General features: G+C 40.7%; 1 protein-coding gene across 3 annotated transcripts in view; it reads right to left on the bottom strand.

The window, feature by feature from the left end:
* LOC126272339 (inactive dipeptidyl peptidase 10) overlaps positions 1-13,375 on the bottom strand; it is a 1,336,959-nt gene extending 1,323,584 nt beyond the window's left edge. For all 3 annotated transcript variants that reach the window (XM_049975128.1, XM_049975129.1, XM_049975132.1), the window contains exon 1: positions 13,010-13,375. The gene's annotated coding sequence lies outside the window, so the exon portion shown is untranslated. The remainder of the gene's footprint in view (positions 1-13,009) is intronic.
* Between the last annotated feature and the right edge of the window lie 339 nt (positions 13,376-13,714).

Genomic DNA, 13,714 nt, shown 5'->3' with positions numbered 1-13,714 from the left:
TTATATCAAATAAGTACAAATTTCATAAAATATTGGAAAATAAACAATCCATTGGCAATGTATGGAGATGTGTACAGACAATGTGATATCCTCCACGTTGGTTTTGCAGGTGCATAAAAAGAACAAGTGTAGCGATTACTTAATCGCGCGATGGGTTTCGAAAAAGACGATCGTGTGAAACCCAGCTCGCGCTATTCGTCCACGAGACTCAGAGTGCCTTAGACACGGGTTCACAGGTAGATGCCGTGTTTCTTGACTTCCGCAAGGCGTTTGACACAGTTCCCCATAGTCGTTTAATGAACAAAGTAAGAGCATACGGACTATCAGATCAATTGTGTGATTGGATTGAGGAGTTCCTAGATAACAGAACGCAGCACGTCATTCTCAATGGAGAGAAGTCTTCCGAAGTAAGAGTGATTTCAGGTGTGCCGCAGGGGAGTGTCATAGGACCGTTGCTATTCACAATATACATAAATGACCTGGTGGATGACATCGGAAGTTCACTGAGGCTTTTTGCAGATGATGCTGTGGTGTATCGAGAGGTTGCAACAATGGAAAATTGTACTGAAATGCAGGAGGATCTGCAGCGAATTGACGCATGGTGCACGGAATGGCAATTGAATCTCAATGTAGCGAAGTGTAATGTGATGCGAATACATAGAAAGATAGGTCCGTTATCATTTAGCTACAAAATAGCAGGTCAGCAACTGGAAGCAGTTAATTCCATAAATTATCTGGGAGTACGCATTAGGAGTGATTTAAAATGGAATGACCATATAAAGTTGATCGTCGGTAAAGCAGATGCCAGACTGAGATTCATTGGAAGAATCCTAAGGAAATGCAATCCGACAACAAAGGAAGTAGGTTACAGTACGCTTGTTCGCCCAATGCTTGAATACTGCTCAGCAGTGTGGGATCCGCACCAGGTAGGGTTGATAGAAGAGATAGAGAAGATCCAACGGAGAGCAGCGCGCTTCGTTACAGGATCATTTAGTAATTGCGAAAGCGTTACGGAGATGATAGATAAACTCCAGTGGAAGACTCTGCAGTAGAGACGCTCAGTAGCTCGGTACGGGCTTTTGTTGAAGTTTCGAGAACATACCTTCACCGAAGAGTCAAGCAGTATATTGCTCCCTCCTACGTATATCTCGCGAAGAGACCATGAGGATAAAATCAGAGAGATTAGAGCCCACACAGAAGCATACCGACAATCCTTCTTTCCACGTACAATACGAGACTGGAATAGAAGGGAGAACCGATAGAGGTACTCAGGGTACCCTCCGCCACACCCCGTCAGGTGGCTTGCGGAGTACGGATGTAGATGTAGATGTAGATGTAGATTAAGTAAAGATCGGCTGCATTACAGCTTACTAGGGACCACGGTTTTTTTCATTCAGTGGCTATGGCTTCCCACATAAACAGAACAGATAAAATAACTTTCCCGAGCCCCTTCGAATATGCTAGAAATTAGAATATTGTTCCAATTCGAGCAGTCGCACCATTGTCGTGTATAGTATATCTACATCTACGCACATACTTCGCTAGCCAACGTATGATGCATAGCGGAGAGTACCTTTTGCCACTACTAGTCGCCTGATGCACACGCAAACAGAGCAGAACGTAAATGACTGATTATATGCCTCCGTGAGATAGTTTTGTCTCCATGATCCTTACATGGAATGAACATTGGCGCCAGTAGAATCGTTGTGCAATATTTCAAATTCCGGTTCTCTAAATTTTGTCAATAGTTACCCGAAAATAATAATCCTTTTCCTTCCTGGAATTCCAATACGAGTTTGCTAACCATCTGCGTGATATTCGTGTGTTGATTGAACCTACCGGCAACAAATCTAGCACCACATCTCTGATGTACTTAGACATCTGCCTTTAATCCGACATGGGCTCTAAAGTCCATATCTTAAGAGCTATGAGCATTTCTTCATATTCGCTATAGCGGAACACATCTCTTCTACTGACTTTGAATGAAAAAAAAAAAGAAGATTCAAGTGAGTTATTACGTAATTTTCTGTGTTTATACTGTAATGACTAGGCCTAGATCATTTGACGATTTTTGATTATTAGAATGATTTGGTCAATGGCATTTTCACTATCACAAGTAGACTGGTTGGGTGTTGAAAATATGACATATTTTACATTAAGAACTGACTTATTGTAACGCAAATTTAAATGATTAATTTATTAATCATAATGACGTTATTTGTATAACTTTACGACTACAAAAACTGCAGATGGATGTAAGAACGTATTACTTCCTTCGTGGTGTAAGCTAATGCTAAACAAAGTAGCTGGTTGCTGTATTCTTTCAATGTCATGATTGTTGACTTTATGTTACAGATTTGTTTAGCATTAGCTTACGGTGGTCGACCCATATTCCTTGTATAAACACGTGCTGTTTGTGATGTGATAGAGCCTGTTTCTCCCCGTTTACCTGTTCATTCACATGTTACTTTTCTGTTCTGTTGGGTGCAAGGTCGCAGTGGCATGCGAGTGAACCAACACGATGATCGAATACTGACAAACATGTGGAGGTCCGCCGTCACAGCAATGCTCTTATTTTACTCGACAGAGGCAGAAATACAGTCTGAGATGTTATACTGGGGACAAAGTAGAATTGACCCGGAAAGTATTTCATGCAACTTAAGACATACATACATCCAAGGCGTGGACGATGTAAGTTGGGTTTCCCTTTGTCAAGGTACATGAAATGGTTTTTTGAGCCAGTATTACTTCGCACTCCCTGTATAATACGATTTGAGGAGGAAGATCGCCCATAATTTGTCCCACACAACGGACAGGCAAGCAACACCTTCAAAAAGAAATCTCAAATGTTATTCTAGATTAAGTAGTGTGCTTAGATTTTCAATCCAGCTGCTGTGAAACGAAGCACGTGAACCAAGCGCACGTATTTTTTTTTTATTTTGTGTGTGTGTGTAAGGCGGATGCAACGGAAGAGCGCCAAGCAAAAATCCATACATGAAGAAACTGAACTAAGCCGAAAACCTTCCGCTTGCAAGTAACCACGTTAAGAGTGTGTCAGAGTGGTGAAATGATGTTGTATATGCTATGGGGATAAATTCAACGTCTTTATAACAAACGGAAGGACTATAAGGTGATACAAAGCAAACTAGTGAGTTGTGTATTACTGAGATGCATATTACATATTTCTAGCCTACATTAAAACAAGATGAGGAATGTGTTTTAGTATCGTGCTGTATCTTGTCATCTTGTGTGGGGAAGAGATCACTTTCTTTGGCAGCACATTAAACAAGGAGGAATATTTCAGTATCCTGAAGCAAATGTGGAATAACTACTCAAATTTTTACAAGTTGTCATCCGAAGCACACATTGCTCCTTGTAAAACAATGGGTTCTTCGCAACGGTCTGAAATCCATGCAGACACGACCACACTCACTAGACATTAAACTCATATAATTCATAAGACGAACTCTACAAAAGTATCAGAACTACAATCAGCTTGAAATATGACCTGGTAAGAATGGGAAGGAATTAGGTCTGACCAAAAATCGTCGATAAAATGAATGAGTGTTTGTAAGGAACTACAAAAGAAAAAGAAAATCCCACGAAGTATTGAGTTCCAAAACTACTCCAGTATTCAAGAACAAGCATGTTATGAGCGAATGATAAAGACACTACTGTTAAGTTGTGAATTAATACTTCAGAAACTATGCCACAGTTTTCTTTTACTAACAGAATGCATTTTTCATTAACTGAAATTTCCCTTTCTAATTAAATGTATATTTGAAAATAAAACAGATATCCCTGGGAATAATGAAGTTACCGAATATTAATAACAGATACTCTACAAAACAGAATTTGCAAAAAAAAAATGTTTCACAATATTGTCTTCGAGAATTTGGAATCGGGAGTGTTCGAATTTTCATAATTTGTATCAGACTGCTCGGTATCGGGAGTGTTCGAATTTTTATAATTTTTATAAGACTCTTGCAGTAGTGTTTTGCATGCGAAAAAAACCGAGTCACTTGTGGACAAAAATCCCAAATCATTATACAGTCCGTAACAGAAGTGACAATAAGTAAGACGTTTTCTCTTTTGTATTAAATGTAACAGTGTACTGCATCGGACATAACGTGCATATCATCTGTCAATGTCTGGTTAAAATGAGACCATTTATATGTTATGCTTCTTCATTCGTTGCACAGGCCATAAACCAGATAATATGAACTATTCTCATTACATTATTCATTTCGACACATCGTCACAGGAAGTACGCAATTTGCTTGTTTCTGGTACAAAGATGCGGAGATGATAACCCACGTTTTAAGGTCATCAGTAGGTCACATGTATGAAGGTCAGTTCATAATTAATGCGCTCCGCTACTCTGTGACTTCAACCCGACATCAGACCGAGCGAGATGGTGCAATGGTTAGCACCCTCGACTCGCATTCGGGAGGACGACGGTTCAAAGTTGCGTCCGGCCATCCTGACTTAGGACTTCCGTGATTTCATTAAACCGCTTCAGGCAAATGACGGGATGGTTCCTTTGAAAGGGCACGGCCGTCTCCCTTTCCCATCCTTCCCTAATCCATTGGGACCGGTGACTTCGCAGTTTTGTCCGCCTCCCCAAATCAGCCAGCTAACCAACCCGAAGTCTGTAGAAAATCTTTCGTCAGCAGTGACGATTCGATGCCTTAAATCTTGATCTTAAACGTCAAATCAATGTTCCGGCACATCTGAGCAGAACTGCAAATGCCTAGATGCAGAAACTACGCTGAAACAAAGATTTGACGTTGAAGATCAAGATGTGTTGCACCGTATCGTCGTTCTTGATGACACGTTAGGAACTTTGACTCGAAATCACAGCTCTCTAAGCAGCCATTCGTTGCGTTTTCGGCATTCCTGGTCTCAAGTCATCTTTGCTCACATGCCTTTCACCAAAACGATGAGTCTATCGATAATTGTATTTTCGTCACCTTAGCACTACCACAGTACGAAATTGTGGTAAAATTTTAGCCATGTGGAACGAGTGCAGACACCATTTCTAACACGCGTTATTAGGACACGGTATCAATGAAAATAAAATACGACCTTCATTGCGAGTCTTGCCTTCCAGTTGTCATAACCAACAATACCGACGTCTCATTCACACTGATGATTCTCTAAATTCACCTCGCAACTATTTGTCTAGTTCAAAAATTCCTAAGTACAAGAGAAGGCTATCAGATTCGATTACAATAATAACACATATCGGTTTTTTCAGAATTTAATTTTATTGAAACATACGCCACTGACCTTTTAAAATGTCACCGTCATGGTCTAGTTCACATTAATGCGCCGCATCAATAGCTGCAGCATGGCTCCATATAGAAGGACGGACAGCAGACGATGTAACTGCCCACGACCAATCTCCATGGGGCAAACATGTGTGCATAGTAAAATCGGATGGATGTAGACAAATATCTGAAGTCTCAGATTTAAGTACGCTATGTATTGCTAAGAAATATGAGAGTATACAGGCATTCCTGGAATCATGCTTGTCGAAAGACGCAGTTCATTTTAAGTGCTGCTGCTTTTCTGTGTGTAGAGTGTATCCTGAGCTCAAACATAATGATGCAACTCGAACAGAAAGACCTTATTCATATCAAGCAGAATGGACTCCGAAAAATCATGAAGCAAATCGGAAATACTTTTTCCTTATACATGACATCTTGAAAGCCATGAATCATAGTAGTCAATTAACAGCAGTATTTCTTGAGTTTAGAGGAGTATTTGACCTGTTACCACGTTTCAAACGAAATTTGCAAATGATTGAGGGATTTTTGGTTGGGTGTACGCTGTGACATCAACAGAATTAGAAGTAACTTCAGGCTTATCCCAGGAAAGCATGCTGGTCCCTTAATATTCATGTAGTATATTAATGAAGTGGCAACCAATATTAATAGTTACCTCAGACTTTTGCAGATGAAGTAGTCGACTGTAATGAAATACTACCTGAAAAACCTGCTGATATACTCAATCAGGCCTTGATAAGATTTCAAATAGGTATAAAATTTGGAAGCTTGCGTCAGTGCTCAGTAATGTAAAATCGTGCTCCTTATAAAACGATAAAGCATACTATCCTATCACCACTGTGTCAGTGAGTCACAGTTGGAATAAGTCAACTAATATTTCTTCCTGCGTGTAACAATTGATAAAGATATTAAATGAAATAATGACACTGTACAAGGAAGGGGGAACGAATGATGACCCATTTGTTTGACTCTATGGCCACGGACATGCAGACGCCTGAAATGGCAGATGATTGAAGATGGACGTTTCGAGAACCAGCGTTGAGGAATCTATGAGTATACCACGACTTCCTACGTATCGTCGTTGCGGCAGGGTCCGCAGCTGGGATGGATTTTTTCAGTCATTTTGTTATGCCTTTAGCTGACATGCTTTCCTTAACTTGATCTACGATTGTACAATTTCTCTCATAGGATATTTTCAAGTATCTAAAACGGTATACTAGGAGGATTATAAATTACTTCACGAAAGATTCCTTAATAGGTTGATAGTATACATCCGATACAGGTCTTTCTTCCCATTATCTATTTATAACTGCATTTCATTGTAATGAAGTAAACTGGCAATACTTTTCGTTATTATGGGGTTCTTATTTTTAACGTATGTGTGCTTGTATACTAGGAATATCATAAATTATTTTACAGCATTTCGTTAATAGTACGTTATTCCAAGGGCGAGTTTGCAAAAACTGTTTCACTGTTAGTCTATGGCGAAATCTCCCTACATTTTCTGTAATTCATCATACCCATATCACCAGAACAGACTGATTTATAAAAACATAAGTTTCAAGAGCTGCCTAGTTTCAGAGACGCTCATGTAATATATTTGTACTCGATGGGGAGGGGACGGGAGGGTATGGGCGAAACAATTCAAATCAGGGACTTCAAAATTTTTCTTATGTCCAAAAATAATGAAACGAAGCAGTGATGGTTTCTTATGTAAGTGCTTCCACAAAAAGGAGTGACCATTTGCTTTAAATAGGAACGTATGAAGACGAGACAATCATGAAACAAGAGAATTCAGTGGTTGGGATTGTTGAAATTAAAGTTTCGTAGAAGTATTGGAACTCAAATATATTCACTGCTTGTATTTTCGTTAAGCGTAAAATGGGCTTGTACATTTTTTTTGTTTTTCTAAGTGTTGTAGAATGGACAATTTCCGATTTTCGTGTTGTACACTATGAATCTGTAAGTTGTTTCAATATTGTCAACAACATGATCAGGTTCAGGCAACAGATATAAGCATACTAAAAAAGGGAACATCTCAGTATTCGGGTGCTCATGTCTTCATGCCTTTTATCTTATAGCTACTGCCATAGTGAACGACATTTAAGGGACTGTATATTCTGTTGTTCTTCTGCAAGCAGCAGAAATTCTTGTACTTATTTGTAGATTGCCTTCCATTTCTGTAGCACTGTTACAAATTTATGGTTAGGTGTACCATGATTTACGTCCACTCAGAATATACCTCCTCCTGTTTCTCACGCCACTCTCCTATGACACAGTTTTCTTGCTTTGTAGTCTTAATGTTTCTAACATGTTTTTTTTCTTACTGTTTAGCTTGTGTATTTTCAATTACATCGCAATGACACTATCGAAGACAAAGTCTGATTTTTATGTTACACTTTCCACCTGTAATGTCTGCTTCAACGCTGGTCACCAGTGTTCTATCCCCTTTAACGACTGCAGTTCTTTACTGCTTGATGATGGCCTCGTAAATCCCAAACTGTTCACACAATAAATTAATGTTGGCCAACATTCACAGTTTGCAGTTTTTATTGATAAAGGTGAAATTTTTCTGTGAAGCATCAACTGAATAACCAATTAACAAGAAAAACGCTGAATTTTTCCACATACTGGATTTAGTTACGTATCGCTTACATCCAAGTACAAATATACTAATTTTGGCATTTCGTGGATTACGTGCGTATACTATGTTATTGTTACGCATCTAATGCAATTAGTAACTGAATACTTATCAAATGCCCCATTAAGACAAAACCAGAGAGCCAAAATAATAACTAAAGACTAATGTAATTGGATCACACGAACAGTTGCAACAATCTTTTGGAGAGGTTGTGAGTGGGACGTTATGTCGTTTTATAGTCGATGTTGACAGAGGCCAATTGCAACAGTGGCCGTCGCGTTGGACTATAAAACAACGTGAGGACGTGAGCACATACCTGGATAAGCTTTCTTGAAGATGAAAATGACTATGAAAACCTACGCTCGCAGATTACCGCTTATCAACATACAAAATTTCTCAGGATTCAAATTGGTGATGAAGCGAATTAAAGTTAAATTCTAATTACAGATTACTGTCAACAGTGAATGATGTCTCATTTTGAGACCTACAGGAGGAAAGTAGTAACATACGTTATATGCTCCCCTCATAACGTCATAACTGTACTGGATAATTTTTCCTAAATGCGGTATTTATTCCGAAAAATTAAGTAGTGGGAACAGTAAGAACAACGAGTGAACAGATTACCAAACTACAGTTAAAAGAACTCATTACCCAGTGATACTGTTGCCAACACTGTTAATTATGCATGACCTGAAGGCATAGAGTTTAAAACGAAACACACCATCACAGAGCAACCAAGACGAGGCATTCAAGTTCTCGATGAGGAGCAAAACAGAATGCTAAAGTACTGAACCAAATCGAGGTTACGTGCGGTTATCTAATAGTCAGGTTCCCCTCACGGTTGACTCAGCAACAGGAGAGACATGTACATAATCGTCTGTATGCGGCGAAGTGTGTGGTGTAGCATTTTACGTTCCATTGCGAATATGAAACTTAGTAATGAACGAGACATTCACATTAAAAGACGGTACAGTTATCTTACTCAGACTTACTAGGAAAAGGGACATTAAGGGATACTAATTCTAAGTATAGAATAAAAATGACTGTTCACAAAATACTTAAGTTATTAATAACAGGCAACCGATATTGAAAATACATTAACTTTGTTGAAGTTATCTATGCGATGCATCTCTCTGTTTCAGTAAGTCAAGAAAATCCCTGCTTTAACAAACTGTATTTTTATAAAGAACCCAGCTATCGGTTGTTACCTGTTATTGGATCTGTATTACACCAAGAATTTACGTAATTGATTACTGTATGTCCTTCCTATTACGTTACTTTAATCGACGTCCATCTTTCATATACTACATGAATGTAGGATGTTTCGTTTTTCCGCAAGTTTTTCAGTTTACAAATAGAGTTATACTTAACTGAATGTTTAACTTTCATGCCATCTTTTCTCGCTTTCTGATTTCGGTATTTCATGAACGAAACACTGGTTATTTAATAGCATATGAAACCAGCCCACAAACGTTTTAAGCTACAAGCACAAGTTGCGACAACCACATTCGAAACAGCACGTCACAAAACTAATTACTGTGTCCGAGAACCCCAATTTATTTGCGCTAGCAGCCTGTTTATGAAAATGCTGCCACACTGTCGACAACGCATCCATAACATATTTATAAATCTTTAAGCAAAATATAGTTATTGGTTCGGTTTTATTACGGAAATTCTTTCAGGAAATATACATACCGGTACATTTAAAGACAGTTTGCTGCAGTTCCATTCCCACATAAATGAAATCGCTATGACACGTGGCGATTTTATTATGATTTCATATTGTGACTTCTCATTCTGATATAACTTATTTTCGAGAGTGTCCGACATCACATACTTTAATCATCAACGTAACACATACAATAATTTAATGCCCTATCTCACACTAGCTCGAAAATAGATTGTCTGTTGGAAAGAATATCGTATTTCGTTTTATGTTAATAATTCTGAGAACGACGGATGCGTACGGAGAATAACTACTCCCTCCAGAATATCTAAACGGCAGCTCCACAACATTGACGCCTTTACTCGTGACGTCAACATTTAAGTGACGTCATGGCCTTGCTTAGAGTACTTCTGTCACCAGTATTCACAAAGTATATAGATGGAGTACCAAAATTTAATATCCGAGAGACAGAAAGCGGGCGCCGGAGCGAGATTGTGGCTGCATCCTGCTGTGGATCGATCCCGGGATGAAGTTTTCGCAGCACGTATATCTGCAGAGAAACACGACACGGCGACCAGCATTTCCATCCACAGATAAACATTGCAATAACTCCTGCTTTCAGACTGAGGTTTTAAACGAGTCTTATGTACACTTGTGCACACTATTTTGTTGAGCTGTTTTTGCCAGTAGCTCAAACCATAAAACGTTTCTAGTTCGCATTCTACAATTGTTTGCAACTGCCTAGTTGTATCGATGAAAGCTGTTATGTAGTTATCATATAGGTCACGTAGTACAACACAGCAATCTTTAACACGCGTTGAAATATAGAAACATCACGTCAAAAGCTGCGGTTTGTGTGCTAATTGTAGTCTATCTGGGAACGTGTAGCGTATTTTCACTGAGGTTGTTAGTAAAATTACTGACGCTACAGAAACTGCGGACCATAGAGGTCAGGAACCGTTCGATAGAGTTTCTTTTGTATAGCTCGAGAATGCAGTACTAAGCTTGATCTGTACTAAGACATATTCCGAGTTATTTCGTGCCATCCTGCTGCCTGTGGGACAGTAACGAACAGCCAACATATATCCTGGGTAAATGAATGAATCCTGAAATGTTTTCACGTACTCTGTTATAAGACAATATTTGCTTCCGTTGATCGAAGAAGATGACGTGTGGGTGCTCAAATCTACTTTGATCTGGAAAGAAATACACATCCACGAACGTACACAATTTATCCATCTTCTAATGTTTTCCATACGTATTCAGCATCGCAGAAGTATTTCCATATCTCATACGAAAGCGCAAGGGAGGTGTTTCGTGGCGTTTTGATCTCTTCAAGTTTTGTACAAATGAAATAAAATAATCACCAAATGATTTTATGAACTGAGAGGTTGAGTTTCTTATGCAGACCTAAAGTGAGCCTCTGAAATTCCTGCCATTAGAACTGTTCACGTTTTATGAACATTACTGAAAACATTTTCTCACTTAAGACTGTTCAGTGCGCTATAATAGTCACGTATCACATAGTCTACACGGTTTGTGGTGAAATGTTGCCGAAATTCGGCACTCTAAGTGAGGACCCCACATCTAATTTTTGCTCACCGTTCACACATGTCAAAAAAGGTTTCCTTCTACGACGGCTTATAACCTGATTTAGCCGAATATACCGGCACAAAGTTATGTGACTGATTGAAAATCTGTAGTGTGGCTAACTTAATGTACTACATGTGTTAACAAATACGCCCCTATTAATAGCTTGGTGATACGAATCAGATAACCACGTGAGTTTTAGAGTAGAACTGCAAATGAGTTATCATTGAACTGAGTATCACTTAGTAAAGAGATTTGGACCAGTTTTAGTAAAATAATGTTCGCGGAATGAACTCTGAGATGCTTGGTAATGTCGCATAATACATTTTCATGCTGACGGTTAGGACATATTTACAAATACTAGTACCTGAAGGATATAACGTGGAGTTCGGATTACTGTTTATATGGAGAAGGAAAAAACTGGAAGTAAAAAAATTGATATTCATATATGAAATACATGTGGAGTGTCACCAGAGTATCTGCTCTATTAACAGGGAGTCCTGAATCTAATGGCCCCCTGTTACATCATTGCCATCTTCACTATCGACATGTTCCACACCTTGTACAACATCCTTATTATGCAGTTGTGTTACATCATTGCTCTCTTCTCTATCGACATGTTACACACATTGCAATACAGCCCTATTATGCAATTGTTCCTTGTCTTGGAGCAGAATCGGTAGATGTCGCCATTGCCTTTCAATCAACGTCTTGAGAATCGCATCGTAAATAGCCTCGGGTCGTACTAATCTGATGGTACGTATGATGAGAATTTGAAGGAAACAGTCTCTACAAGGATAGAGAAAACACATTGGCACGATTAATCTCGAAGAAAATATTATGTTGTGGTTATTGTTAACTATAGATTAATTTTGACACTTGTTTGGGAAAAAGTTATCATTAAAGGCTTACGTTCCAGACAGCGGATCACCGAGAGTGATCTCCGCTGGACGAACAGAAGCGCAATGTTTCGTGAAGAATTTATATCTCAAAGAACTCTGAATTGAGAATGGAGCCTTGTATGTAAAGAATACTGTTTTTAGCCATGTTCACTTAAAATACCGGTAAATATATTCGATAATACTGTTGTGGCACGAATGGAACTCGTGGTGGTAAAAATTATGTACCACCAGCTCTAGAATTTTTCGTGGGCTATGTTTGATTTATGTACATAACATCACCAAAACACTCGGCAGAGAACTGTACATTATTTAAAATAGGTTCCACTGATTTGTGTAATAGTTTTAGTTTGTAGAACTAAAATGTGTTAAATGTGGTGGAAAGCGTTAAATACGGTGCTAACGTAGACAGGAGGTTCCGCTACATGTCAGTTTGTTAAACCCAAGCGTTGATTCATATTAGTTGATCTCTCTAACTCAAAAGTCACAACGCGCCCTAGTCCTTGGGCTACGCTATAGATTGGTATATCGCCACAACCAAGATTCCAGCTAAGAAGTGATGTACTTACAGTGGAATAGACGTGTACTTTGCACAGACGTCAAGATACTTACAGTGACGCCGTTTACGGATGAAGTACTATTTTCCACACTTTTCTGCAATGTTCGTCAGAGTAACATGGAAGCGTTCACTGAAGATCCAGCCAACTATATACACACATTCTATCGTGGCATGAGGTGGAGGTGATGGCAACTGCTGCGAAGGTGACGTGTAGGACGGTACTGTGCGAGATAAATGAAGCGTCTGCACGTACGACAACGGCACTGGAAACTACACTGTAGGTGCAGGATCGCTCAATACCAGAACGCTCCTGTTATGCTGTGCAACACATAAAAACAGCTCTGGTGAGAGAGGGGGACCCACCTCTGTGACGAAGCGACCGCGACCACAGCGAGCAGGGGCGGTGAGAGGGCCGCGGGCACGTGCTACGCGGACACGGCGGCGGCGTGGCGTCGGCGTCCCCCGCAGGAGGCAGCAGGGCGCGCAGTGCTGGAGCCGCGGGCGCGTCTGCACGGGCGGCCCGCAGGTGCAGCAGCCATGCGTGGGCGCAGCGGGCAGCGGGCGACTGCTGGTGCCTGGCGGGACTCGGCCTCAGAGCCGCGGCTGCCGGCTGGGGGCGCGCGCCGCCGGCTGCATCGTCCGCGGCGGCTGGAGGCGGGCGGGAGGCAGGAGGCGGTCGCGTCGGCGGCAGCGGCGGGAAGTGCGCGCGGCGGCCGACCTGCGCCCACTGAGCCCTGGGCCGGGCCGGGCGCTCGCCCGGGACCGACAACGCCCCTGCCGGCGGCGCTCAGAACTACGCGAGCCCGGACGACCCCGTCCCGTCGCCGGCCGATCGCTCTGCGCCCTCGGCCACCCGCAGTGCACGCGCTCCTGACGGTGCTGCTCCCTCTAGAAGTCGAAACGCCGCCCATGCTAACCCCTAAACCGTTAAGTGACGAAATGTCCTACCCCCATAACAGTGAAACACATTTCATTATTTATTATTTGGGGATAGAGGTCATTAAACTGCTCCATTTATTGTGTGGTGCCTCAGTACTCTGTGTTGCCTAGGTACGTGTTTATACCAGT

Source organism: Schistocerca gregaria, chromosome 5 (assembly GCF_023897955.1).
Source record: "Schistocerca gregaria isolate iqSchGreg1 chromosome 5, iqSchGreg1.2, whole genome shotgun sequence".
Classification (NCBI taxonomy): domain Eukaryota; kingdom Metazoa; phylum Arthropoda; class Insecta; order Orthoptera; family Acrididae; genus Schistocerca; species Schistocerca gregaria.
This window is presented reverse-complemented; position numbering and strand designations above follow the sequence as displayed.